Source organism: Pristis pectinata, chromosome 2 (assembly GCF_009764475.1).
Source record: "Pristis pectinata isolate sPriPec2 chromosome 2, sPriPec2.1.pri, whole genome shotgun sequence".
Lineage (NCBI taxonomy): Eukaryota > Metazoa > Chordata > Chondrichthyes > Rhinopristiformes > Pristidae > Pristis > Pristis pectinata.
Window position 1 is genome coordinate 36499559 of NC_067406.1, and position 27970 is coordinate 36527528.

Here is a 27970-nt window from a genome sequence, read left to right on the forward strand (position 1 = left end):
AGCACTCTACTGCTAACATACTCGACATGCCCAAGCAAATGTAATGACTCAGATTCTAACCTGAAACTGAGGCAGACATGTCCTGCTACAAAGAAGGTAAGTGTGATTTTGCTCTGCTTTTTAAAATATATGTCTTTGGAGGTGACAAGCTCAAATGGCCAGTTGCTTAACTTCTGGAGAGTGGAACTTAAAACACCATGCACAACTATTGCTGATGGTAGCTATTTTCTTCTGTTACAGCTGTGTGAAACCTTCCTTTCACAGTTAGAGATTGGGAATGTAGAAAATAAAACAGACATTTAACCTTACAGGCTTTAGCCTCTGTTGTTCAGGGTTTCACAGTGGAGTTAGAGTCATAGAGTCACAGAATTATACAATACAAATAGGTTCTTTGGCTCATCCTGTCCATGCTGACCATCAGTATCCATCTATACTAATCCCATTTACCAGCACTGTGTCTACAGCCCTCTGTGCCTTGGTGATTCAAGATTTCATCCAGATACTTTTTTTAAATGTTGTGAGAATACCTGCTTCCACTGCATTCTTAGGCAGTGCGTTCTAGGTTGCAAAAATCCTCAGCTGAAAAAAAATCCTCAGAGTTCCTCTAACTTTCTTGTTCCTCAGTTTAAACCTGTGCTTTTGGGTTGGCAGCATTGGATCCAAAGGGTTCATGATTCATCAGAAGGGAGTCTATTCAAGAGTATTGTAAGATTCTGTGACTATGACTCTAACTCCACTGTGAAACCCTGAACAGCAGAGGCTAAAGTCTGGAAGGTTAAATGTCTGATTTTTGTTCTACATTCCCAATCTCTAACTGTAAAAGGAAGGTCTCATATACTGTAGCTGTAACAGAAGAAAATAGTTACCATAGGGAATAGTTGTGCATGGTGCTTTAAATTCCACTGTCCAGAAGTTTGACAACTGGCCATTTGAGCTTGAAAGGAGTCTATTTTCACTGCGTCTAAGCTCTGTTGCCAATTTCTAACTAAATCTGCAACTGGCAAAAGACTTTATGGTCTTAATGATCCAGAACCAAAATACACATATTTCCACATTGTAGCAGGCTCAGACTGTGTCCCAAACACAAAAAACTATGGGAAAATATTTGAGACACATCCCATTAGCTTACCTTGAATCCTTTTCATGTTTGATCACTTTGCACTACTCAGATTACTTGGCATTAAAATTGATTTCTTTTGTTCTAATTATGTTGTTTTTTGTAAAAGTGCATATGATCTTTCTTGTGAATGCCGCTTATATGATGCTAGGTGCCTGTGATTCTGCTGCAAGTAAGTTTTTCATTGCACCTGTGCATACATGTACTTGTACATATGACAATAAATTCAACTTTGACTTTGACGAACCATCAAAGACTAAATGTTGATGAATACTTCAAATATACAAAGAGATTAACAGAAATTCAAAAGTTTAAAACTACAGGAGGTCCCCAGATTACGAACGAGTTCCGTTTTTGAGTCTGTTCGTAATTTGAATTTGTATGTAAGTCGGAACAGTTACGTACAGTTCACACCTAGCGTCAATTAGTCAAAAGTTTATAACTGAGAGATAGAATGTGTGTATGTGTGTTTATAGGTATAAAAACACTAAAGAAACATTTCTTAAACTGTTTAGATATTAAATTACTTTATTAATTGGATGATGGGCCTGGTGCTAGAAAGGATGGACCTGGTGCTGGAGAATCAGGGATTGATACTGCTGCTGTAGAGTGAAGGTTAACTTCTGAAGTCAATTTCTTAAAGTAAACATCAAGGGTGGCTTGAACAGAGCTTTTCTTTTTCTCATTATAAATGGCCTTGTAGCAGCTGAGGCCGTCGGTAACTATCCGGTAAACTTTGTTGAACCCCTCTGTGTTAGGATCTCGTTCTTCTAACTTTGCCATCCCTGCTTCAATGAGACGAAAGGCTTCAGCTAACTCCTTCATCGAAAACTTCTTGGGTTCTGGGGTTTCTTGGTCCCAGCCTTCTTCCTCAAATGCTATTATCTGTTGCTCCAGCTCCATAAGGTCCTCATTGGTCAGTTCTTCAGCAAGGGATTCAAGCAAGTCTAAGACATCATCTTCATTGATGTCTAAATGCTGTTGATTATTACCAATATCAACCACAACTTGCCTGGCTTCGGCGATGTCCTCAGCTGTAAACTTTTTAAAACCATCTGCAAATTGAGGACACAATTTGTTCCAGACTCCTTTCATGTTGGTTTTCTTCACTTCCTCCCAAGAATCTGCAACTTTTTTGATACCATCGTAGATGTTGTAATTCCTCCAGGACTCCTTTAAGGTCATTTCATCATTTTGGGTAGCCCTGACTGCTTGTGAGAAGGTCCGACGTAAATAGTAAGCCTTAAAAGGAGGCTATGATTCCCTGGTCCATTGGCTGAAGTAGTGATGTGGTGTTAGGTGGTAAAAAGACGACCTTTACATTGGGGTGAAGGTCATCTAAAGTGCTTGGATGTCTGGGGGCTTTGTCAAGCACAAGGAGAATTTTGAAAGGAATCTTCTTAGCCAAGCAATAACATTCAGCAGCAGGAACAAAAAAGTTCAGGAACCAATCTTCGAAGAGAGCTTTTGTTAACCAAGCCTTTGTGTTTGCCTTTCAAATAATGGGAAGAGATGCCTTGATGATTCGTCTAAGTGCCCTCGGATTTAGGGAGCGATACACAAGCATAGGCTTAAGCTTGAAATCCCCGGATGCGTTACCACCAAGCAATAATGTTAGCCTATCCTTGGATGCCTTATGCCCTGGAGCAGTTTTTTCCTCTTTTGAAATGTATGTCCTTTCAGTCATTTTTTTTCCAGTCTCATCTACATTAAATATTTGCTCAGGCACATAACCTCCCTCCTCAATAATTTTTTCAACATTTCAGGAAACTCTCTCGCAGCACTTATGTCGGCACTCGCTGCTTCACCTTGCACTTCGATATTGTGTAAATTTACCCTCCTTTTGAAATGGTTGAAACAACCCCTATTCGCAACAAATTCTTTATCACAAACACCTTCACTTCCTGCACGTGCAGCCTTTAAATCACTGAAAAGGCTTCAAGCCTTTTCTTGCTCTGAGCCAAGGCTAATAGGAATATTACGCTGATTTTGATCCTCTAACCAAATTACTAATAGCCTTTCCATTTCAATAATTAAACCACTGCGTTGCTTAGTGATAATTGTCGCTTTCATTGGGACAGAGCTTTTTACATACTTCATTACTCTCCCCTTTTCCTTTATAATTGTCCCGATCATTGACCGACTAGCCTAACGCTTTTCCAATGTTTGTTGGCGTTTCACCTCTCTCTGAACGCTTTATTATTTCTACTTTCATTTCAATCGTGATCGTTTTCCTTTTCTTCGATGCATCTCCATCACTTGCACGAGATTTATGCTTTTAACTCAATTTTTAAAAAATATTAGGCTTTACTGGGGTACGGATGTTCATAAGTCGGGCATTCTTAAGTTGGGGACTTTCTGTATTACAAATTTAGAACTGTTAAAAAGTTTTGTTATTGTTAAAAAATCTTTTTGAAAAACCGTTGATATTTTGATCACCTGAAATTCATAAAAATGTTTTAAAATTCTCAATCAATTTACAAGCCCTTCTCAGCAATTTCTCTCCTTGGAAAAGACTCTTGAAGTCAAAGACTTTTTCCGAGGGCGACAATGGCTAACACAAGGGGACATAATTTTAAGGTGATTGGAGGAAGGTATAAGGGGGATGTCGGGGTAAGTTTTTTACACAGAGAGTGGTGGGTGTGTGGAACGCACTGTTGGCAGAGGTTAAGGGGGCAGATACATTAAGGGACATTTAAGAGTCTCTTGGATAGACACATGAATGATAGAAAAATAGTGGGCTATGTGGGAGGGAAGGGTTAGATAGATCTTAGAGCAGGATAAAATGTCAGCACAACATTGTGGGCTGAAGCTCCTGTACTGTGCTGTAGTGTTCTATGTTCTATGTCTAAGTGCTTCTTGTACCTTCTGACCTGATGGCAATGTCCTTGTGGATCCCCCACCTTAAGTAGTGGCGAAAGTTCCCCACCATGCTTCCTGATCACTTGAGTGTCAGAGTATTGTCAGGAAAAGAAAGCAGAGAGGGCAGGAGTGATGATATGTTGACTGTACGACTTTTGTGTTTGTGCGCATATACAAAAAAAATACCAATGTTGCTGAGAATTATGGGGTGAAAAGGCGACCATTGCACTGACAAATCTTGTAAATTCTGGGACAATGTGTTATTCTGACCTGCTGTTTCAAAAGTTACTGTTCTCGATTTGTTTTATTAAAGAATGTCTCACAACAATCAGATGTTCTTTAGTACATCTAAAATGCTGAAGCAACTAGATGATATCAATCAATAAAACCAGGTAAGTATACTTAAGTTCAGGTAGCAGAAGTGGAGATTGTGAAAACAAAAACAGAAAATTCCAATGAGACTAAAGACTTTCTTTCACATGGAATAGTAGAATCATATCAAGGTTAATTGATGCAAAGTCAATAAACATGCTAAAATAAACTGCACAGACACCTGGTTATGAAGGTTTGTGGGATTATAAAAACATATGACTAAACCAAACCAAGACAATAGATCTACTTATAATTGCCTAATAGTAATTCCAGTGCAAATTAATATTATCATTCATTGAATACAATGATAAATAGGGTAGGAACTTAGAAAGTATCAATGGCATTGAAAATAAAGCACAGTCCTACAATTATTTCATGTGCCTGCTTTATCTGTTGGCCTTTTTAAAGGAAGATCGGAACAGGAGTAAACCATTCAACCTTATGAACCTCTTCCACCATTCAATTAGATTGTGCCTGGCCTCCAATTCAAGTTTTCTCCATGGTTTTTGACAATCTCCTTGATTAAAGAATCTTAGTATTGGAAATTCAGGACAATTTTATTTCAGCACATTTAATCCAAGTTGTGAGGGCACAGGACTTAAGTTACATCTGGGTGGTCTCCAACCCAGCTGGACTATTTGGGTGTCTACCAGCTTACTGACTTTTCTCTGGCTTCGCACCCAGGAAAACAGTATCTTGTCTTTAAGATTAAGTCACAGAAAAATAATCATATTCAGCACTTTTATACTTTAACAGCAATTCACAGATACTTCACTCATTCTCAGATTTTCCAGCAAAACTGATCTACAAGGACTCCAGAAAACTGTGAATCAGTTTTATAACTTCAGCTAACTAGATCACTGCATGCTTTGCTGTCAGGATTGTGAGAAATGTTTCCAGCTTCTCGAGTGCAGAGTCAATACTTCTGGAGTCATTCCTTCTTCTGGTTAAGTGAAATTTAGAGCAGCAGCAGCTGTACCTCGGCAACCTCCAGAAGCATATCAGGGTAGGAGTATTAGGGATGGAGTTCTGTCATAGAACCAGGAATCCAGAGACTTGGGCTAATCCATTGACCATGATTTCAAATCTTGCCATGGCTATCTGACAGTGAAAAGTTCAGTTTTAATAGAAATAATCAGGAGAAAAAACTGGCATCAGTACAATTTGCCATTATATTGTCATTAAAGCAAAACACCTGATCCTCTATGTTTTTACAAATGACTCATTATTGCAATCTCTATTATTAATTGCTGGCAATATCAGCATTTATTGCTCATCCCTTGTTACCCTTGAGAAGGTGACGGTGAGCAATCATCTTGAACCACTGCAATCCTTCTGGTGAAGGTGTCCCCACAGTACTGCTTGGCAGGGAGTTCCAGGATTTAGACTGAGCAATGATAAGATAAGATAAAATATCTTTATTAGTCACGTGTACATCGAAATACACTGTGAAATACATCTTTTGCGTAGAGTGCTCTGTGGGCAGCCCACTAGTGTCACCATGCTTCTGGGTCCAACATAGCATGCCCACAACTTCTTAACCCGTATGTCTTTGGAATGTGGGAGGAAACCAGAGCACTTGGAAGAAACCCATGCAGACACGGGGAGAACATACAAACTCCTTACAGACAGTGGCCAGAATTGAACCCGGGTCACTGGAGGTGTAAAGTGTTATGCTAACTGCTACATTACTATGCCTGCCAGTGCAGTGATAGATTTCCAAGTAAGGCTAGTGTACAACTTGGAGAGGAACCTGCTGGTGCATTTCCCATGCACCTGCTGCCCTTGATGGCAGAGATTGTAGGTTTGGAAGGTGCTGTCAGAGTAACCTGGATAAGTAATTGCAATGCATTTTGCAGATTGTATACACTGTAGCCACTGTGCATCACTGGTGGAGGGAATGAATATCTAAAGTGGATGATGGGGTGTCAATCAAATGGGCTGCTTTGTTCTGGAAGCTGTTGGAGCTTCTTGTAAAATTGTTATAGCTGTTCTCAACCAGACAAGTGCAGACAACACCTTCATGGTCCTGACTTGTACTTAGCAGTTGATGGAAAGAGCTTGAGCTGTCGGGATGTCAGTCACTTGCCTCAGGATATTTAGCCTCTGACCTGTTCTTGTAGCCACAGATTTATGTGTTGGTCAAGTTGAGGTTCTGGTCAATGTTGATATTCAGGATATCGATTGTGGGGGACTTGAAAGTCAAGTGTGGATGGTCAGAGATGGTCACTGCCTCATACCTTATGGTGTGAATGTTACATTCCTCTTATCAGTCCATGTCTGAACCCTGCCCTGGTCATTTGTTGAGGAGTTGCAAATGGAATTGAACATTGTGTAGTAATTAGAAAACCTCATCATTTCTGGCCTTGTCATGGAAGTAAGGTTATTCATGGAATAGCCAAAGATGCTTGGGCCTAGGATGATAGACCTCCAACAGTGACAAGCATCTTCCTTTGAGTGAGGTATGTCTCCAACTACTGGAGCATTTTCCCTTTGATACCATTAACTTCAACTTTACCAGGGCACTTTGAAGCCACATTCAGTCAAACATTGCCTTGACATTAAGGGCAATCACACTTACCTCACCACTAGAAAAGTTACGATGAGTTCTGGACACAAAATTTCCTAGCAAAACCCAAACCTGGCATGAGAAATTGATGAACAAGTGCTGCTTGACAGCATTGTCAATGAGAGCTTCCATCACTTTGCTGCTAATTGAGAGTAGATTGTTTTTGCATTACTTAACTAGATTGTACTTGTCCAGAGTTTTGTGAACAGGATGTGCCTGGGCAATTTTCCACATTATCAGATAGATGCTGGTGCTCTAACAACACTTGAACAGTTTGGCTGGAGGTGAAGCCAGTTTTGCAGGACAGTTCTTCAGTACCACACCTGGGGTGTTCTCTTGTCCCATTGTCTTTGCTATATACTGTGCTCTAAGACATTTTCTATTAGGTGGAGTGAATTGAAGTGGCTGGAGACTAATGATGGTAGCCAAGGCTTAACATCTATTTGACATCTCCAGCTGAGCATGTTTGCAATTACTTCAGCCTCATCTTTAAGTCTTTTGGATATGATGCTAAACTGAGGTTCTGTGTGTCTTCATAGGTGAGTGCAAAAGGCCCCAATGACCACTTGTCCACAAATGCCGACCAGGATCTCTCTCATGCCTACTCCAATATTTATCCTATAGCCAATATCATTAAAACAGGATACCTGGCCTTTATCACACTGCTGGTTATAGGATCAGACTCTTTGTAAGCCTTCTGCATTTTCTGCATTACATTACATGGCTGTGAATCACTTGGGACATCCTGAATTCATGAATGCTAATGTATACATGCAAGTCTAAAATTCCCTCTCTCACTATGATCTGCACAGCTTTTCAGTCCAGTGAGAAACATGACAGGGTGGCTGCTGAACCACAAATAAAGCCTCCTGCAGATTTGGCTGATAACAGCCCTGAATAATCCTTCCATGGTCTTGCAACCAGGATACATTATAAATCAGAGAACAACTCAGAGTCTGATAGAAGACACCAGGGTACTGCCTAAAAATGAAAACAATATCTGCTTTCTTCACCGGCAGTGTTGGAAATGCAGTATTCAGTAGGTCAGGTAGCATCTTTGAAGAGAAAAAAAGTTTCAGTTTTAGGTCAGTAACCCTTCATCAAGCCAACCATTCAGGCACCTTCCCTCAGCTCTAAGACTTCGTTGGAATCATCCCAAGTCTCCAACATTCAGCTTATGCAATTCAAGAGGCACAGTACAGGAGTAGTAGGTAAGGAATGCAAGAAAGGAAATTTGCTGGACCATAAAGTAGAATTTTAATGGAACTTTTTATGAATATTTTTATTTAATGTTTAAAGTAAAATTGCCTAGGTGTCACAATGGTCAGGATTTTCCTTCAGAGATTCTCCATTTTATAGCATTAATTTTACTTCAAACATGATGACATGATTGAACCCATTCAGCTTTTGATTGAATTCTGCAACTCACATGATTTCCAACAAAAGGTAGGAACTTACCACAATTTTGTTTTGCAAAGAAAACAAAAGTCAAACAAAAACTTTCTTTGTATGGTTATGGGTTTGATACTGGTCTGATTATGGGTAGTGCAAGGATACCTTGAGAAGTAAACCTTAGCCACCAGATGCTTAGTACTTCTCCATTAATGATACAACTCTCCTTGGTAAGAGTCAGCTTTAGGACTCTGGTTGTGCCACACAACTTTGTTTGCAATGCACTGTAGGACTCCAGTAATCTGGCATCTTGATTGTTCAGAAAATCTGATCATTTGCATCTGGCTCACTCATTAGTCCAGATTGTAAACAGGGGTTTCAGATTACAAGTAAGGTGTGCAACTGGAGCCAGGTGTCTGGAGGGTGGGCGAGGTATGCGCAACTGGGGTTAGGGTCTAGACTGTGGCTGAAGTCCATACCATGGACTGGCTGTCCAGTTGGAACTGGGGCTGAGAAGATTGGAAAGCAGATAAGTTTGCAACAGGAGCTGAAAAATACAAACTGAAATTTACAAGCAGAAACTCACTTGGTTCTATTTCACACTCCCATTAAACCTACCAAGTTCACTGAAAAAAGAATTGTACTATTGTGTAGCATGTGAGGAAAAAAATCTGAATTAAAAGACCATTAATAGAAGTATTGTCAGAAAAATCTGCTATAGTGGCACCACCAAAGTCTCAAAGGTGTCACATTACTAGAGTGTTATAATAGTTAAGGTCAATTGGCTTTTGGTCAACCACACTACTAAAAATATGGGCTAGAATTCATTTTTGACCTAACCAATAATCTGTAGTTTATTTGTATAACACTTAATGTGAATGTCTAGAGAGCTGCTGCTGAGAATTCCAGTGAAGTTGTATTGGAGTTAAGTATTAGTGAATTGCAATTAAGAATTTATAGCAAAGGTTTGTTGAATCTCATGTACAGTATTTATTCCACATTTCAACATTTCAGACTCTAAGAAGTGTTACAGTAATTCTAGTGGTCTTTCTTTGGACTTCAATGACGGGTCAATATGTGAGGATACTTTCCATAGCTGGTTTTATGGATGAAGTGCCACAAAAATTGATGCTATTATAGCAGCTAGTATTTGGAAAGTATTAAGCCAGTATTAAAGGGAAGAGGTCAGAAGGGATACCTTTGGCTGCTTGATGCCATTTCTATACAGTAGAATTGGTTCGTGATGGACCTTAGAGAACGGAGACTTATTTTTAGGAACAGAATTTTGCTTTGCTTTTTTCCTTAGCAGATCGGTATCCTTTATGAATATATTTGTCTTTGTTTTTCAACCTAATTCTGCCCCATAATGGGACAATCCAAACAATGGCTTTCACAACCAGAATTCTCATTTTCAGTAGTTTAATCAAATGCATCAGTGATTTATTAGAAATGTCATTCCCCCCAACCCCTCAGACAAGTAGCCTGTGAAGTTAATTTCATTTCTGGAGAATAAGTACTCTTACAGCATCTCTTAGAGAGCTCCCAGTGTAAAAGCTATTGGAGCATGTGTATGATGAGACTTCAGATATTCTGAAGACTTTTCAGCTATTTCACTAACTTGAATGATCTAACCCATCCATTTTCCACAGACATCCAATTGTCCCTCATCTCCAAATATTCAATCAAGGCATTTATTCCTTCCTCCTGATCTCTACCACTGCTTCTGACCTTCAGAAGCCTATTTTCTGCCTTTTTACTGCAGATTAGATTCCAAGGATTGCAACATTCATACTCAACAAAGGACTAATAATTTCATACTTCAGTGACTTGATTTCCATCAAAAATCTCTCTTAGAATAGTCAGGCTGTAGTCTTTGATGAGTGAGTCTTCTGCAGCACAATAAAATCTCAGTGATATGGAGGTTCCTCTGTGTCTCTTGGATCCTATTTTTCTTGCTGAATTCAAGAAAAAAACCAAAGCAGAACAACAATCCCCTCATTTAAAATTAGCAGCATTAGAAGCTATTTATTTTAAATGTTAATGAAAGATTATAGAGCATTGGAAGGACATTTATCTGGCAGGGTCCTGTCTCCTGATCTTGTGCTTACTTAGCTGTTATATCGCAATATTCATAGTTATGTTGATTTATTTTTCTCTATGTTGTCAAGGATTTTTGATCATAAGTCTATGGGTTTTAAATGTAAAGGCATGGGGATAGAAACTAGTCTTTAGTCTTAATGCTAAATAAGGATAATGCTATTGGACACTCATATGTTCCTGATATTCACTTCCTTTGTGGACATTCTTTTATTAAAAATAATTTATTTCATACACTGCGTGCTCTGATTGGCACATTCCACACAAGGGTATTAAGCACATGTTCACATAAGCAGGGATATGATTTGATTACAAAGAATGCAGATTTTGTGTCACTTAAAACCCTGGAACATCAACTCTATGCATGGTCCTTATAGCTTTCTAAATTCCCAATCAATATCATTGAATTTAAGGTAGGACCAGATCTTAGATCAATTGTGCAAATCTGATTGCTTCATCCCCAGAATTCATCCAACAGAGAGGAGTATCAACCAAAATCAGCTTCCACCTCTGATATATCTCCTGTCTCTGTTTCCATACAGCCAATCTGTCATTGAACCCTCATGCATGCTTTTGTTACCTCTTAGCTATTCCAATGCTATTGTTACGGACTCAGTAAAAGTCCCTTTAAGATAGAGAGTGTGTGTGTATGTGTGTGTGGGGTGTGCTTACGTCAATAGAAGATAAAGGACGTAATGAGGTGGTTGAAGAGGTTAGAAGAAGAAAAAAGAGAGAGAGAGAGAAGGGAGAGAGACACCAGCCTGCTTGTTTTCTCTATCGATGGATGAGAAACAATAACTGTGTTTGCCACTGAAATCCATGTATGGAAGTTGGAAGTAATCCGGTGGAGTTCACTTTGTTGCTGACCTGTAGAAGGAAACAGGTATTTGTGTGTGGACGACCACGGTTCGGATGCTTTCGGGGTGAGGAAGTCACTACCGAGTAAACACTGCAGTGTCGTTTGGGTTCCATCGTGGAACATTTGGATTTCGTATGTACTCTCTCTATGTTTTTCTACATCTACATCTTATCTTCAGACAACGGTGGTTGTTGAAGAAGCCGTTGCTCATGTTTCACCTTATGGCTTGCGGAACTGAACTTTAAGAACCATTCCGGAACTGGGAGTTTTGGACTTTGTCACACACACACACGAAGAGTTTAGTTTTGGGGTTAACGTTCGAGGTTTAACATTCTTGAATTCTAACATACTAACATTTTTACTTTTATTTTACGTATTATCATAAGTAGTGATTAATAAAATAGTTTTTAACACTAAATCATGCTCAGTGTGTTTCTTTTGTTGCTGGTTCGTGACACTATCCCAGCCAACTCTCATTGTCTCCCATCTGCTGCCTATAATTCGAACTCACATTAATTCCATCATCACTGTTTGCATTGACCTACATTGTTTCATGCTTTAGCTTTAGCTTCTTAGTTCTGTAACTCACTCTTCTGCATTCCCATATTCCACACATGGAAATATATCACTGGTCCTTCATTGTCACTACATCTAAAAGCTGGAGCCCTCATCTAACCGCACTGTGGGAGTACCTTCATCAGAAGGACTGCAATGTTTTAATAAAGTAGCTTACCACTATCCTTGCAAGGGCATTTAGGAATGAGCAATAAATAGACCCCTTTCCAGTGATATGCAGATCTCAGAGTTTAATTAAAATAAAAACCTTCATATGGAGATGGGAAAACTGAATAGGGAAGATTTTTGTTCAAGTGCACTTTCAGAGTTGAAAATGACTAGCTTTAGGCATGTTAGCTTATGGCAAACTTTGATGAATGTTGCTAGCTTTTGGCAAGTTCTGATTGCCCTGGAGGAACCTAAGTATGATGGAAATTATCTGCTAATTACTGGGAATAGATTGAACTCTTATGAAGAAGCGGGTGCATCATAGTGATACCCTTCTTATTGCAACCTATGGTATCACTTGAGAGTGCTCCATCTTCAGGTTCTTTACTGTGTCACATTGAGAAGTGCAAAATGACCCAATGTGATGTTCAGTCCTGCACTGATATCCTTCTGGATCAATAGGATTAATGCAACTATAAATGGTAAATGTGATATATAGTACCAGCAGCACATCCCAGAATGCACTATCACTATCAGCATTTTGTCAACTCATCAGGACGAATTTCTAGACAAATGTGCTTTGGTTACTCTTATAAGTCTTATAATATCAATTCTGATAATATGGGTACTTCTATTCTTAAGATGAAATCTTGCAGTATAAAAGTTAAGTTAAAAAAAACTTTAGGCCATATTCAATTATTATAAAGATAGCTTATAAGTAGAAAAATACAGTATTGTATGTTTGAAAATTATGCAATATTCATGCCATTAACAGGATTTAAAATGGAAGTATCTTAACATTAAATGAGTCCAGGATTGCAACATAAAATTTATTTGCAAATTTCATACTTAAGATCTTGAATTACATCCAAAGTGAAATTTGAGTAGAGAAACATATTGCTTGCTTTGCAAATTACAAATCCCTGAGTTTTAATATATATTTAATACATTTAATTACAGGTTTTAATGTCAACTGGTGAACTCCAGAGCTGAAATTGATGATAACTAACAATTTGATTTGTTCCTTCCTGCCGGCAGAAACAGAAGGCACCTTTTAAATATGTTTACACCAGACAGCATGTCAAACAGTTCAAAATTAAACGTGTGCTACTCTTACAGCTGATTTATGAACAAAAGTTCGACCAAACCATTTATGAGGCTGCGCTTATTTTTTCGTGCAAACCCCAACAAAATTTGATACATTCATATATCCTGCATCCACAATATGGTTTCATAACTGAGTGGTGGTCCTACTTCTTTCTGTGTTCAATTTGCATTCTCCAGACAATGTGATGTTAACATCCTGGCTTGCCATTTACCTACCTGGAATATACAAACTTACAATGATAAACCATTGGATTTGAGTGAGTGTGGCATCAACAAACCTTAGTAAAACTGAAGTAAATGGACATCAAGGGGGAAATACTCAACTCATTATTGTCTTAGCTATGCATAGGGAGACGTGTGAGTATTGGAGCTCAGACAGCCAAGTTCCAGAAAATCGCTGCACGAGTTCCTCAGGGAAGTGTTCCAGGCCCAATTATCTTCAGATTCCTCAATCAATTCTATTCAGAGCTCATCAGCAAATGTAGCAGCCCATGACAGCAATAAGACCAAACAAAAGATAGACATGGGATGATAAATGGCAAGTAACACTCATGCCATCAAGGTGCCAGGCAATGACCATATCCAACAAGAAAGAGCCTAACCAACAATATCATTACTATTGTCAAATCCTCTGCTCTAAACATCATTTGGGTTACCACTGAAATAAACACAACTGGACAAGCTACATAACTGCTACAACGACAAAAGGAATTCAGAGGCTGGGTATTGTATGCAGAGTCACTCAACTTCACGCTCCCAAAATCTTTTCCACCATTTACAAGATGCATATCAGCTGCATGATGAAATGTATTCCACTCTTTTTTTATTTCACACTTGTCCCTCTCATGTGCAGGAAGAGTTGGGAACAACAGCATAAATCTGCAGCCATATCATGCCCACAGTCCGTGCAGGGTTGAGGGAAAGCTGCTGGAAATCATGAGGTTAGCATAACTCATTGCCTATGAATTGAAGGAAGTTGATAGTTCAATCCTCTTCTTCACTTTCTCTTTATGCCTCATCCGACAATATCCACTGACATAAAGGTTTAAACCTGCTCCTCTTGTATGTCTTCTCAACTCATTATGGCTAGTTGTACATTGCTCATTTCAAAGCCTCAAGATAATTCCATCCGCATTGGCCTTGGCTGATAAGTTATTGGAAACTGTAAAAGACAACGTCTCTTAACTCCATCTGACTATCAGAATCATTGGTTCAGAAAGGAGCATTCAGCAGACAGTGGAAGAAAGTACAGAATGTTCAGATTGTGATTCACCAGGAATGAGTGACCTGCAGCTAATCTAGGGCAGGGAGGTTATATTGTTGCCAGCTCCTCAAAGGGCATGGTTCCATACTAATTCTGCTAAGGAGGACATGGTTGTTTTATGGTCTCCTTTACTGATTCCAGCTTTTACTTAATATTTCCTGGAAGCCTAAACCTTTAGCACCCAGAAGAATAAGGATTGAAAATGTTTGGGTATTCGAATATCTGAGAGATAGATTCCAAGTAACATACCACCTTGACCTGGAAATAAATCACTCTTTCTTTGTGCTTCCTCACTGCAGAGTCAGTATGGCTCACATGACAACACTATGACATTCCTTCAGCCCACTCAATATGATGAGTAGGAAAGGCACCTCTTCAACACTCTTAATAACAAGTATAGGTTCTCAACAAGTGTTGACCTCCCAATAATTCCCACCTTTCGTAAATAATTTTGAATAAAGAGTGTTCCCAATTGCCACATTGACACAGTTACCATGCTGGCATCACACTGTTGTGGGTTATCTCAGCGACTGAGCAGAAATCATGAATGAAAGAAGCAACATGACCAACCCTCCACAGAATTTCATATCGATAACCTTACAGTGGGGAATGAACCTGGTCAGGTGATCGAAGTTTCATTGGGAGTGTATTTTGGGAACATAGTGTAAGATCGTTGGGGATTAGTATAAAACTTGTCTTCGGGTGAAAGTGCTAAACTAAGGGAAGACTAATTACAACAGTATTAGATAAGAGCAACACAAAAAGTGATGAAGGAACTCAGCGGGTCAGGCAGCATCTACGGAGGCAAGTGGACATTCAATGTTTCAGGTCAAAATGCTTCATTAGGACTGGAGAGAAAGAGGGGAGATAACTGATATAAAAAGGTGGGGAGGAGGGAGTGGAGCAAGAGCTGGCGGGTGATAGGTGGAGCCAGGTGAGGGGGATGATAGGTTAGTGAGAAAGGGGGGGGTGGGGGGACAGTGGGAATGATGTAAGAAGCTGGAAGGTGACAAAAGGATGAAGAAGACTGATATTAGGCAGGAACCAGGGAAAGTAAGTGGGGAGCGGCTGTTTGTGGGTAAATCCACACTTGAAATGTGGTCGTCTTTTAAAGGCTAGCTGGTTAGAACTCATGAGAAACCTATAACTCTAAACTGCAGAGAGTTGTAGACACAGCCCAGCACATCACGGAAACCAGCCTCCCCTCCATGGACTCTACCTATACCTCTCGCTGCCTTGGTGAAGCAGCCAACATAATCAAAGACCCCACCCACCCCGGGTCATTCATTCTTCTCTCCTCTCCCATAAGGCAGAAGATACAGGAGCTTGAGGACACATATCACCAGGCTCAAGGACAGCTTCTATCCCACTGTTATAAGACTATTGATCCCTTATACGATAAGATGGATTCTTGACCTTGCAATCTACTTTGTTATGACCTTGCACCTTATTGTCTACCTGCACTGCACTTCCTCTGCAACTGTGACACTTTACTCTGTATTCTGTTTTTTTTCACCCTGTACTACCTCAATGCACTGTGTCGTGAATTGATCTGTACGATCGGTAGGCAAGACAAGTTTTTCACTGTACCTTGTTACAAGTGACAATAATAAACCAATACCAATGCCAGTACCAATGAAAGATAAGGATGGCAAAGTTCAGAAACCTTGGATGACAAGAGGTAGTGTAAGGCTAGTCAAAAAAAGGAAACAAAGGTGAGGTTTAAGAAGCTGAAATCTGACAAGGCCTTTGATAAATATAAAGGAAGCAGGAAAGCGCTGGGACCTCAGGTGACACAAAAATTGGTGGAGTTGTGGATAATGAGGATGGTTGTCAAAGGATTATATAGATAAGTTAGAAATTTAGGTGAAGTAATGGCAGATGGAGTTTAAATCCGGACATGTGTCAGGTGATATATTTAGGGAGCTCAAATACAGAAGGAAAGTATACAATAAATGGCAGAACACGATGCACAGAGGAATCTTGAGGTGCAAGTCCATAGCTCCCTGAAAGTGGCAACACAAGCGGAGAGGATAGAAAACAAGGCATACAGTGTACTTGCCTTCATCAGCTGGGGCACTGAGTATAATATTTGGCAAATCCTATTGCAGCTGTATAAAACTTTGGTTAAGCCACACTTGAAGTATAGTGTGCAGTTCTGGTTGCCACACTATAGGAAGGATGTGGAAGCCTTGAAGAGGATGCAGAAGATATTCACCAGGATGTTGCCTGGATTGGAGTGTATTAGCTAAAAGGAGAAGTTGGACAAATTTGGAATGTTTTTTGGAGCATCAAAGGCTGAGGGATAACCTGATAGAAGTATGTAAAATTATGAAAGGCATCAATAAGGTAGATAGTCAGAGACTTTTGCCCAGGGTGGAAAAGTCAGGTACTACAGGGCATAGGTTTAAGGTGAGACGGGGAAAATTCTTTTACACAAAGTGTGCTAGGTGCCCAGAGCATGTGGACAGGGGAGGTGGAAGAAGCATATACAACAGGAAAAATTAAGGGGCATTGAGATAGACAAATGAAGAGACAGGGAATAGAGGGTTACAGACCATGTGCAGGCAGATGGGATAAGTTAGGTTGACATCATGGTTGGCGCAGACATAGTGAGAGGAACATTTGGAAAATGATCCAAATTTGTCCAACATCTTCTTTTAGCTAATACTCTCCAATCAGTGCCCCAACTGATGAAGACCTGTTCTTGTGCTACACAGTTTGATGTTCTATGTAATAACAAAACCTTTAATCGCCTTTCTGTGTTCTTCTAATGCCTGCCTTGCACATGCCTTTGTTTGTTCTACTACTGATATGTAGAACTCCCCCAATGACTGCAGTCAAGCTGATGGGAGGTTGCTCATTTGCACTAGTGGAAATTACATGTAGCTGTGAATAGCAACTGCAAACAAATGGCCTGCTTCAGACTGTCCACCTCATTGGTGAGACAGCAGCCTGGGATAGTGCAATAATGGACAATAGTGAAGGCAACATATAAATACTTTCATTCTGAGATCACAGAAGATTTGTTTTTTCCATGGAGCTGCCATCACTCTTTTGGAACTATCTCAAAGATGTGCAGGGAAATTATTCCCTAAATTCTTGGTCAATATTGCTGAACTAGCTTCAATAAAGAAAACAGATTATCAATGTATGATCACATTGTTGTTTGTGGAAGCTTGTTATACATAAGTTGGTAAGGATATTTTGTTCATTACAAGGGCCACACTTTAAAAAATATACCTATAATCTTTTGAGATACCCATCAGTCATGAATGCATGTTTTCAAATGTAATTATTGTAAAAATCAAAGTCAAATTGTTATTCTTCTTGATTGTCTGGCATCTGAATGCCAGAATCTGAATTTGAATCTGAATGGAGCAGCAGCAAAGTGCATACTCAAATCATGTATGCCATGTCACACCTTCAAATTTATTGTGATTTTACCCATTTCATGCTTGGAAAAGAAGCCCAACAATGTTTAATCTAAGCAGCTCTTTACTGCAAACAACTTTTAATGACAATGTCATTCTGCACATCATAGATTATTTGCATGTATGGAAAGGGCAATTACTTCTGGTTGGTGTTCCCCAATTGTCTATATCTTAATTCATGTGCATTTACATACGACCTATACTTTCAGAAACCTTACAATAGGTAGAACAATTCATTTTTATCAAAATGAATGAAGCCTGAAAAAATGTATCATGAAACTTTAAAATGTGAATGAAAATTTCAATTACCCTTGCATGCAATTGGATATGTTCTCCTGATACTGGTAATACTGTCTGTTTTAGGAGCTTGAAAAAATCCTGTGGTGAAAAATTCAAGGCAACTATAATTTCATTGCAGCAGGTAGAACAGTGCATTTCTTGGGAAGCAATATGAAATGTGCTACCATGGCCCAGTTTGTAACACTTCTTGCCTCTGACTGAGTCCCACTTCAGAGATTCAGGCACATAAATCTGGGATTTCCATGGTAGTGTAAAGGGTGCTGCTCCCCTGGAAGTGTTGCGTTTTGGAGGAGATGTTAAACTGAGCACTTGAGAGAGAGCAGATGGGGCCTCAGATTGACTGCAGGGTGTTCATCCAGTATCTCATTATCAGCATCCAAAGCTGAGGATTTGATCATTTATTTTATTGCTGCTTGTCTGGAAAGTGGCTGACACATTTCCTGCAACAGTGACTACATTTCCAATATATGTCATTGACTATGAAGTGCTGAAATGCTATAAAGCATAATATACAAGTATACATTTGTTTGTTTCTCATTGATCGTCCCTAATCAAAATATTCATTTTCATAGGAAACATTGGCAGCCCACTAAGACTGTGCTGGCTCGTTTGCAGAACAATCCAGTTAGTTTCACTCCCCTGGTCTTCCTCTGGATCCCTGCAATTCTGTTCCTTCAAAGTATTTCTCCAATTGCCTTCTGATCAAATCATTGAGTCCCTATCCACCAACTTGTTAGTGAGCACATTCTAAATCATAACTACATGTGTGCCTACTTTTTTGTTGGTTCCATTATATCTGTGACCTCTGGCTATCAACCATTTAGTCAGTGGAAACCATTTCTCTTATTCTATCTAAACCTTTCATAATTTTAAACACATCTATCAATTCTTCTCTTGACTTGAAAGAGAGTAATTCTAGTTTCATCAGTTTATCCATATGTCTGTAACGTGGCTTTGCTGGAACCAATTTAGTTTGTACCTCATGAGAATCTTCGCTGCCTTCCAAAGTGCAGTACCCAGAATCGGACACAATATTCCAATTGGTGCCAGATACTGAAAATACTCAACGAGTCAAACATTTCTTCAAAGATTTGAGCACAAACTTTCCAGTTCTCTGTTCTTTCATTCACCTTCTTTAAAATTACTGTCCATTTGACTCCTTCTACCAGAAATGTTTCACCTGAGAGTGAATTTCGTCACCAATTCCATCATTTTATGTCCTCCTGAAACATAACACTATATTCCATTTCAAAACATTGCACCGTGTGGATATTTTGGAATTATGAAATTATGAAATTATTCATTTGAATAAATTTGAAATTATGACATGTACCCCAACGTTTAAATCATTAATGCAAATTTGAAACACCAGTGGTCCTCATTAGGAAACGCTATCATATCCCTCTGTTTTATCTCTCTTTTCTATACTTTGGCAAACCCTGGATCCAAGCCACTACTACACATTTTATCCAATGAACTTTGTTTTTGCTGACAATGCTTACATCGTGACATTTTGATCAACACCATCTTTTCTGTCCTCACCCACTGTCTGTTACCTCACCAAAAATTTCATTCATTTTAGCCCTTAACAGAGGTGGCTTATATTTCCTTTATTTGTTTATATGAGCCCAAGTGAACATTATTTTTCTCTCAGATTATTGTTTCTGATAGCTTTCCCACAACCAACATTTGTCTGCCTGGAATGTACTTGCCCTTTGTTTTTGAACAATTGAGTCATATTTTCAATCCTTCAGTCCTCTGCCACCACTGTTATACCTAAGGAGGATTATGGTCAGCACCTCTACAACATGTGACTCAGTTTCATTTAGAAACCTAGGATAGGTTGGGTAAGTGGGCAGATACTTGGCAGATGAAGTTTAATGTGGATAAGTGCGAGGTTATCCACTTTGGGAGCAGGAACAGGAAGGCGGATTATTATCTGAATGGTGTGGAGTTAGGTAAGGGGGAAATACAAAGGGATCTAGGAGTCCTTGTTCATCAGTCACTGAAAGTGAATGAGTAAGTGCAGCAGGCAGTGATGAAGGCTAATGGAATGTTGGCCTGTATTACAAGGGGAATTGAGTACAAAAGCAAAGAGATTCTTTTGCATTTGTACAGGGCCCTGGTGAGACCACTCCTGGAGTATTGTGTACAGTTTTGGTCTCCAGGGTTAAGGAAGGATATCCTGGCTATAGAGGGCGTGCAGCGTAGGTTTACGAGGTTAATTCCAGGGATGTCGGGACTGTCTTATGCTGAGAGGTTGGAGAGACTGGGATTGTACACGCTGGAATTGAGAAGATTGAGAGGGGATCTGGTTGAAACATACAGGATTATTAAGGGATTGGACAAGATAGAGACAGGAAATATGTTCCAGATGTTGGGGAAGTCCAGGACCAGGGGGCATGATTTAAGAATAAGGGCTAGGCCATTTAGGACAGAGGTGATGAAAAACTTCTTCTCCCAGAGGGTTGTGAATTTGTGGAATGCACTGCCTCAGAGGGCAGTGGAGGCCAATTCTCTGGGCACTTTCAAGAAGGAGCTAGATAGGTTTCTTATAGATAGGGGAATCAGGGGATATGGGGACAAAGCAGGAACAGGTTATTGATTGTTGAGGATCAGCCATGATCTCAAAATGGCGGTGCAGACTCGAAGGGTCGAATGGTCTACTTCTGCTCCTATTGTCTATTGTCTATTGTCTATTGTCATAAATATCCTATCTGGACCAGTTGACTAATCCAATGTGTGTATTACTAATCTTCCTAGTGTTACGGACTCAGTGAAAGTCCCTTTAAGATAGAGAGTGTGTGTGTATGTGTGTGTGGGGCGTGCTTACGTCAATAGAAGATAAAGGACGTAATGACGTTGTTGAAGAAGAAGAAGAAGAAGAGAGAGAGAGAAGGGAGAGAGACACCAGCCTGCTTGTTTTCTCTATCGATGGATGAGAAACAATAACTGTGTTTGCCACTGAAATCCATGTATGGAAGTTGGAAGTAATCCGGTGGAGTTCACTTTGTTGCTGACCTGTAGAAGGAAACAGGTATTTGTGTGTGGACGACCACGGTTCGGATGCTTTTCGGGGTGAGGAAGTCACTACCGAGTAAACACTGAAGTGTCGTTTGGGTTCCATCGTGGAACATTTGGATTTCGTATGTACTCTCTCTATGTTTTTCTACATCTACATCTTATCTTCAGACAACGGTGGTTGTTGAAGAAGCCCTTGCTCATGTTTCACCTTATGGCTTGCGGAACTGAACTTTAAGAACCATTCCGGAACTGGGAGTTTTGGACTTTGCCACACCCACACACACACGAAGAGTTTAGTTTTGGGGTTAACGTTCGAGGTTTAACATTTTTGAATTCTAACATACTAACATTTTTACTTTTATTTTACGTATTATCATAAGTAGTGATTAATAAAATAGTTTTTAACACTGAATCATGCTCAGTGTGTTTCTTTTGTTGCTGGTTTGTGACAAAATTGGGGGCTCGTCCGGGATAGTTCCCAAGGTTAACGAGTGTCGTCTGGGATTGTACCCCAGATTGACGAGATTTATTCGGGATCCAATCCAAAGATTTTTGAGGGAGGTCTGATAAATTCTTTTTAATTGGCTTGTGTGTGTGGAAACCAGCAGCAATGGATATTAAGGCATTTTTGGAGTCACCAACCCAAAAGGGATTGGAGGTGGCGAAAAAGGATGATTTGATAAAGATTGCTACAAGGCTAAACCTTACAGAAGTAAAGCAGTCTATGAGAAAGGCAGATATTCAGAGATTGATAGCTGGCCATTATGTGGAAAAGAAGGTGTTTGAGAAGGAAGTGTTAAAACAGTTTCCTGGCAGTGAAATAGCAATTTCTGAGGCACAGGTGCAGCTGGCAAAGATAGAAGCTGAACGAGAACAAAAGAAATTAGAGGCCGAACAAGAGGAAAAGAGATTAGAGGCTGAACGAGAGCAAAATAAATTAGAGGCCGAACAAAAGATAACTCAGATGAAGTTAGAGGCTGAACGGGAACGAGAGATAACTCGGATGAAGTTAGAGGCTGAATGGGAACGGGAACTAATTCGGTTAAAGTTTGAGGCAGAGGAGAAGGAAAAACAGAGGCAGCATGAGTTACAAATGAAGCGTAGGAGTTCGGAATCTGATTCTGATGATGGTTTTTCAGCCAGCAGGGAGGTTCGATTAGTCCCTCCGTTTGAAGAAGATCAGGTTGATCAGTATTTCCAACATTTTGAAAAGGTTGCTGTGAGTTCAAACTGGCCAAGGAAAGGATGGGCTCTTATGGTACAGAGTGTGATTAAAGGTAAAGCTCAAAAAGCTTATTCTGCTTTGTCTGTTGAGGATGCAGCTGATTATACCAAGGTAAAACAAACTATATTGAAGGCCTATGAATTGGTCCCTGAGGCTTATAGACAAAAATTCAGAGACTTGAGGAAATCTGCAGATCAGACTTATATGGAATTTGCCAATGGAAAGAGAATATGTTTTGAACGATGGTGCCTGGCTAAAAATGTAGATGGGGATTACGATAAATTGACAGAATTGATACTGGTGGAAGACTTTAAAAGATGTGTTCCAGCTGAATTAACAACATATTTAAATGAAAAGGCAGTGGAAACTTTACAAGAAACTGCTAGGTTGGCAGATGATTATGCTTTAACCCATAAATCCAAATGGGGACAACCTAAAACCTTTCAAAGGAGTTACAAAGACAATCCAGGGAAACCGGAGATTAAATTGGGAGGTAATCAAAAAGGAAAAGATGAAAAGAAGCCAGGGCTGGAGAAACCTGTTGAGCGTACTTGTTATTACTGTAGGAAACCTGGCCACGTGATATCTAATTGTGCCTTTTTGAAGAAAAAGAAGGAAGCTGGGCCCAATGCTTGCTTTCAGGCAATTAAAAATCAAAAAGGTTCAGGAGATGCTGTTAAAGATCAGTCCTTGAAAGAGGGAAAAGCGGAAAAGTTGGAGGAGGTGAGAAAAGAATTCCGTTCGTATGTATCAGAGGGTTTTGTTTCACTGAATGATGAGTCACCCCAGGTGCCAGTGAAAATTCTTAGAGATACTGGGGCTAGTCAATCTCTCTTGCTGGACAGTGTTTTAAATTTTGGTGAAGAAAGTGACACTGGTGAAGTAAATCTAGTACGAGGCGTTACAGGTGAGACCATGTCTGTCCCTTTTCACAGGGTGATTTTAAAGTCAAAGTTCGTACAAGGACCAGTCGAGATAGGGATAAGACCTAGTTTGCCAGTGGAAGGAGTTTCTTTGTTATTGGGAAATGACCTTGCAAATGGAGAAAGTGATCCTGTGGTACGGTTAACAACCAAACCAAGGATTGATGAGTCTGAGGATGATCCAGATGTTTACCCATCATGTGCGGTGACTCGAGCTAGAGCTAGAGAATTAGCCAAGACAGACAGTCCGGTGCAGTCTGATGTGGTTCCTTGTGACAGTCCTAAACAGGAAGAAAATTATGATGCCTTATCTGAGACTTTTCTGTCTTCACTGGAGGATCAACATCCTTATAGTGAGCCTGAATTTAAAGATTTGTCTTTGTCAAGGAAGGATTTTATGGTGGAACAGACAAAGGACCCTGAGTTGACAGAATTGAAAGAAAAAGCACTCTCATGTGAGGAGATTGAAAAAGTGCCAACTGGATACTATGTCAAAAATGGAGTGTTAATGAGGAAATGGAGACCTCCTCATGTTCCTGTTACTGAGGAATGGGAAGTTATTCATCAGGTTGTTGTTCCAAAAGTTTATAGGGATGAGATTTTAAACCTGGCCCATAGTATGCCTTTGGGTGGTCATTTTGGTGTGAATAAAACTGTAGGGAAGATCTTGAAACAATTCTATTGGCCTGGTTTGAGAAAAGATGTGGTGATGTTTTGTCGAACCTGCCACACATGTCAGATGGTAGGTAAACCAAATCAAAAACCCCCTGTGGCTCCTTTGAAACCAATTCCTGCTTTTGGTGAACCCTTTTCGAAGATGATTGTGGACTGTGTTGGCCCCTTACCAAAGTCTAAGACTGGAAATCAGTATTTGTTAACCATCATGTGTGCCACTTCTAGATTTCCAGAGGCAATACCCCTTAGAAATATTAAGGCCAAGACGGTGTCAAAGGCTCTTGTAAAATTTTTTACCTTGTTTGGTTTGCCAAAAGAAATACAATCTGATCAAGGTAGTAATTTTATGTCAAAAATTTTTCAACAAATAGTCTATGAGCTGGGAGCAAAGCAGATTGTATCATCTGCATATCACCCAGAATCTCAAGGAGCTCTGGAGAGATTTCATTCTACTCTCAAAAATATGCTGAAGACTTATTGCTTTGAAAACACCAAGGATTGGGACGAAGGTATCCATTTACTTTTGTTTGCCGTTAGAGAATCGATCCAGGAGTCAATCGGATTTAGTCCGTTTGAGCTTGTGTTTGGACATAGGGTGAGAGGACCTTTGGAGTTGTTGAGAGAGCAATGGGTTAATGAGGAAGTTCACTTGAGTCTGTTGGACTATGTCCAAAAATTTAAAACTCGGTTGGAGAGAGTCTGCCAGCTAGCGAGAGAGAATTTGAAAACAAGCCAGATAAGAATGAAGACATATTTTGATAGACGTGCTCGGCCTAGGACATTCGCAGTGGGGCAAAAGGTGTTGGTATTTTTCCCTAGCCAAAATAATCCCTTGCAAGCTCGTTTTTCTGGACCCTATGTTATTGAATCTCGAGTGACTGATCTAACATATATAATCAAAACACCAGATAGACGCAAGAAAACACAACTCTGTCATGTAAACATGCTAAAACCTTATTATGAGAGGGATTCAGTTGTGGCCTTGGTGGATGGTGTAAAGGTTGTTTCTAGAATGCCTGATGTTGATGTTGAGGAAGGCCAATTTAGACCAAATATTGTTCCATCGAAACTAAAAAACCAAAATATCCTGGAGAACCTTGAAACGAAGTTGGACCATTTACAAGTTTCACAAAAACAACAGATGAGAGAATTAATTTTAAAATTTAAAAATCTGTTCCCAGATGTTCCAAACAGAACATCGATAATTACCCATGATGTTGACATTGGGGATGCAAAACCAATCAAACAACACCCATATCGAATGAATGTGGAAAAAAGTAAACTTGTTGATCAGGAAATAAAATACATGTTGGAAAATGATATTATTAGACATTCTAGTTCAAATTGGAGTTCGCCCTGTGTTATTGTACCTAAACCTGATGGAACTGTTAGATTTTGCACAGATTACAGGAAAGTGAATGCTGTAACAAAGTCAGATGCTTACCCTATTCCTAGGGTGGATGATTGCATAGACAGAGTGGGAAAGGCAAAATTTCTTACAAAGATTGACCTATTAAAAGGGTACTGGTGTGTTCCATTAACAGATAGAGGAAGGGAAATTTCAGCCTTTGTAACCCCTTCTGGATTGTATGAATACAATGTTTTGCCATTTGGAATGAAAAATGCTCCGGCAACATTTCAAAGAATGATTAATTCAGTGATTCATGGGTTAAAACATACAGATGCCTACATTGACGACTTAGTGACTGGGAATGATACTTGGGAAGATCACATCTCTGCGTTAGAAAGGTTGTTTGAAAGAGTTTCCAAGGCTAACCTTACAGTTAACTTGGCTAAAAGTGAATTTGGCCATGCCACTGTGACGTATCTTGGTTATGTTGTAGGTCAAGGCAAGCAAGCTCCTGTTCAGGCAAAAGTTCAAGCAATATCTGAGTTCCCTATTCCCACAGGTACGAGGACTGTTAGAAGATTTTTGGGAATGGTTGGATATTATCGAAAATTTTGTAAAAATATTGCTGATATTGCTCTTCCCCTAACTAATCTTCAGAAGAAGGGAGTAAAGTTTGTTTGGACAGATTCTTGTCAAGAAGCATTTAAGAAGCTGAAAGCCATTTTATGCTATCATCCTGTGCTCAGAACACCTGACTTTGAAAAGCCATTTTCATTAGCAGTAGATGCCAGTGATGAAGCTGCAGGAGCTGTGTTGTTGCAGAAGGGTGACCTTGATGATATTGACCATCCTGTAGCTTACTTTTCAAAGAAATTTAATGAGCATCAAAAGAATTATTCCACCATAGAGAAAGAATTACTGTCGCTTGTTTTAGCCTTGCAACATTTCAGTGTATATGTTTGCACCGCTCAGAAACCATTGACTGTGTATACAGATCATAACCCATTGGTGTTTCTGAGCCGAGTCAAAAACAAGAACAGAAGGCTGTTAAACTGGAGTTTAATTTTGCAAGAGTTTGATCTCATGATAACTCACATTAAAGGCAAAGATAATGTGATTGCTGATTGTCTTTCCCGATGTTAAATGGGAAACATGTATCTGTACTAATCTGATAGTCTGTAGTTGTGTAGAATGATAATTATTAACATTACTAACTGTATGCGCGGTTAAAATTTTCTTGGGAAAATTTTTTTTTTAGGTGGGAGGTGTTACGGACTCAGTGAAAGTCCCTTTAAGATAGAGAGTGTGTGTGTATGTGTGTGTGGGGCGTATGGAAGTTGGAAGTAATCCGGTGGAGTTCACTTTGTTGCTGACCTGTAGAAGGAAACAGGTATTTGTGTGTGGACGACCACGGTTCGGATGCTTTTCGGGGTGAGGAAGTCACTACCGAGTAAACACTGAAGTGTCGTTTGGGTTCCATCGTGGAACATTTGGATTTCGTATGTACTCTCTCTATGTTTTTCTACATCTACATCTTATCTTCAGACAACGGTGGTTGTTGAAGAAGCCCTTGCTCATGTTTCACCTTATGGCTTGCGGAACTGAACTTTAAGAACCATTCCGGAACTGGGAGTTTTGGACTTTGCCACACCCACACACACACGAAGAGTTTAGTTTTGGGGTTAACGTTCGAGGTTTAACATTTTTGAATTCTAACATACTAACATTTTTACTTTTATTTTACGTATTATCATAAGTAGTGATTAATAAAATAGTTTTTAACACTGAATCATGCTCAGTGTGTTTCTTTTGTTGCTGGTTTGTGACACTAGCACCTTCTTCATCTATTTTACTTTTTAGATAATCCAATAATCTCCCTCATTAAATGCCCATTGGGCAAAGTCACGTCTCTTGGTAAACACTGCTATGAAATACCAAATTGTCCCTTAACTATACTTCTCTGAACCAACAGCTCTTCATTTTAATCCCAAATTGCCTTCACCACTCTTCTGAAAACCCTTTTATTGTTTGTATATTTATGGAAGATGTTTGGACTTCCTTTCAACTTGACCGGCAGTTTATTCTCATACCACCTTTTTCACCTTTTTTCTTCTTTTTAATTTCTCTCTACTCTATATTCCACCTAATTCTACTGTATAATGACATTTGCATTGGTCATATGCTCCCTTTTTCTGCATCACCTTACTCACTAACTCATTCATTGTCCAAGGAGCTCTGCATTGGTTTTCCTTTTGGGTAAGTACCAAGACTATGGATGGACAAACATTGGTCCATTTCATTTCAAGAAAAATAAATCAAGAAAATTCTGTTGAATTTTCAAAAATTCCTTCTCTTTGTCTTTAACACGATTTTAATATTTTGGGAGTTGGGGCAGGGACTAGGATGTCTGCTTAAACTCATCTGTTTATTCCTGAGCATTCAGTGTACCAAATGCATGCTGAATATGACTTGTGAACCAAAAATGAAAATTTGGCATGCTAAAGAACATAGAGCTCATTATGCTGCATTATATCGAAGAACAGTTTCCATTCATAATTCATGAAACTATTCAATGTTAATAAAAATTGAAATCTTCAGTTGAAACAGCAGATCCATAGTTGCTATAACGTGATTATGTCTTCACTTAAAACCTTTCTGACTGTATTGTCAGTTCTG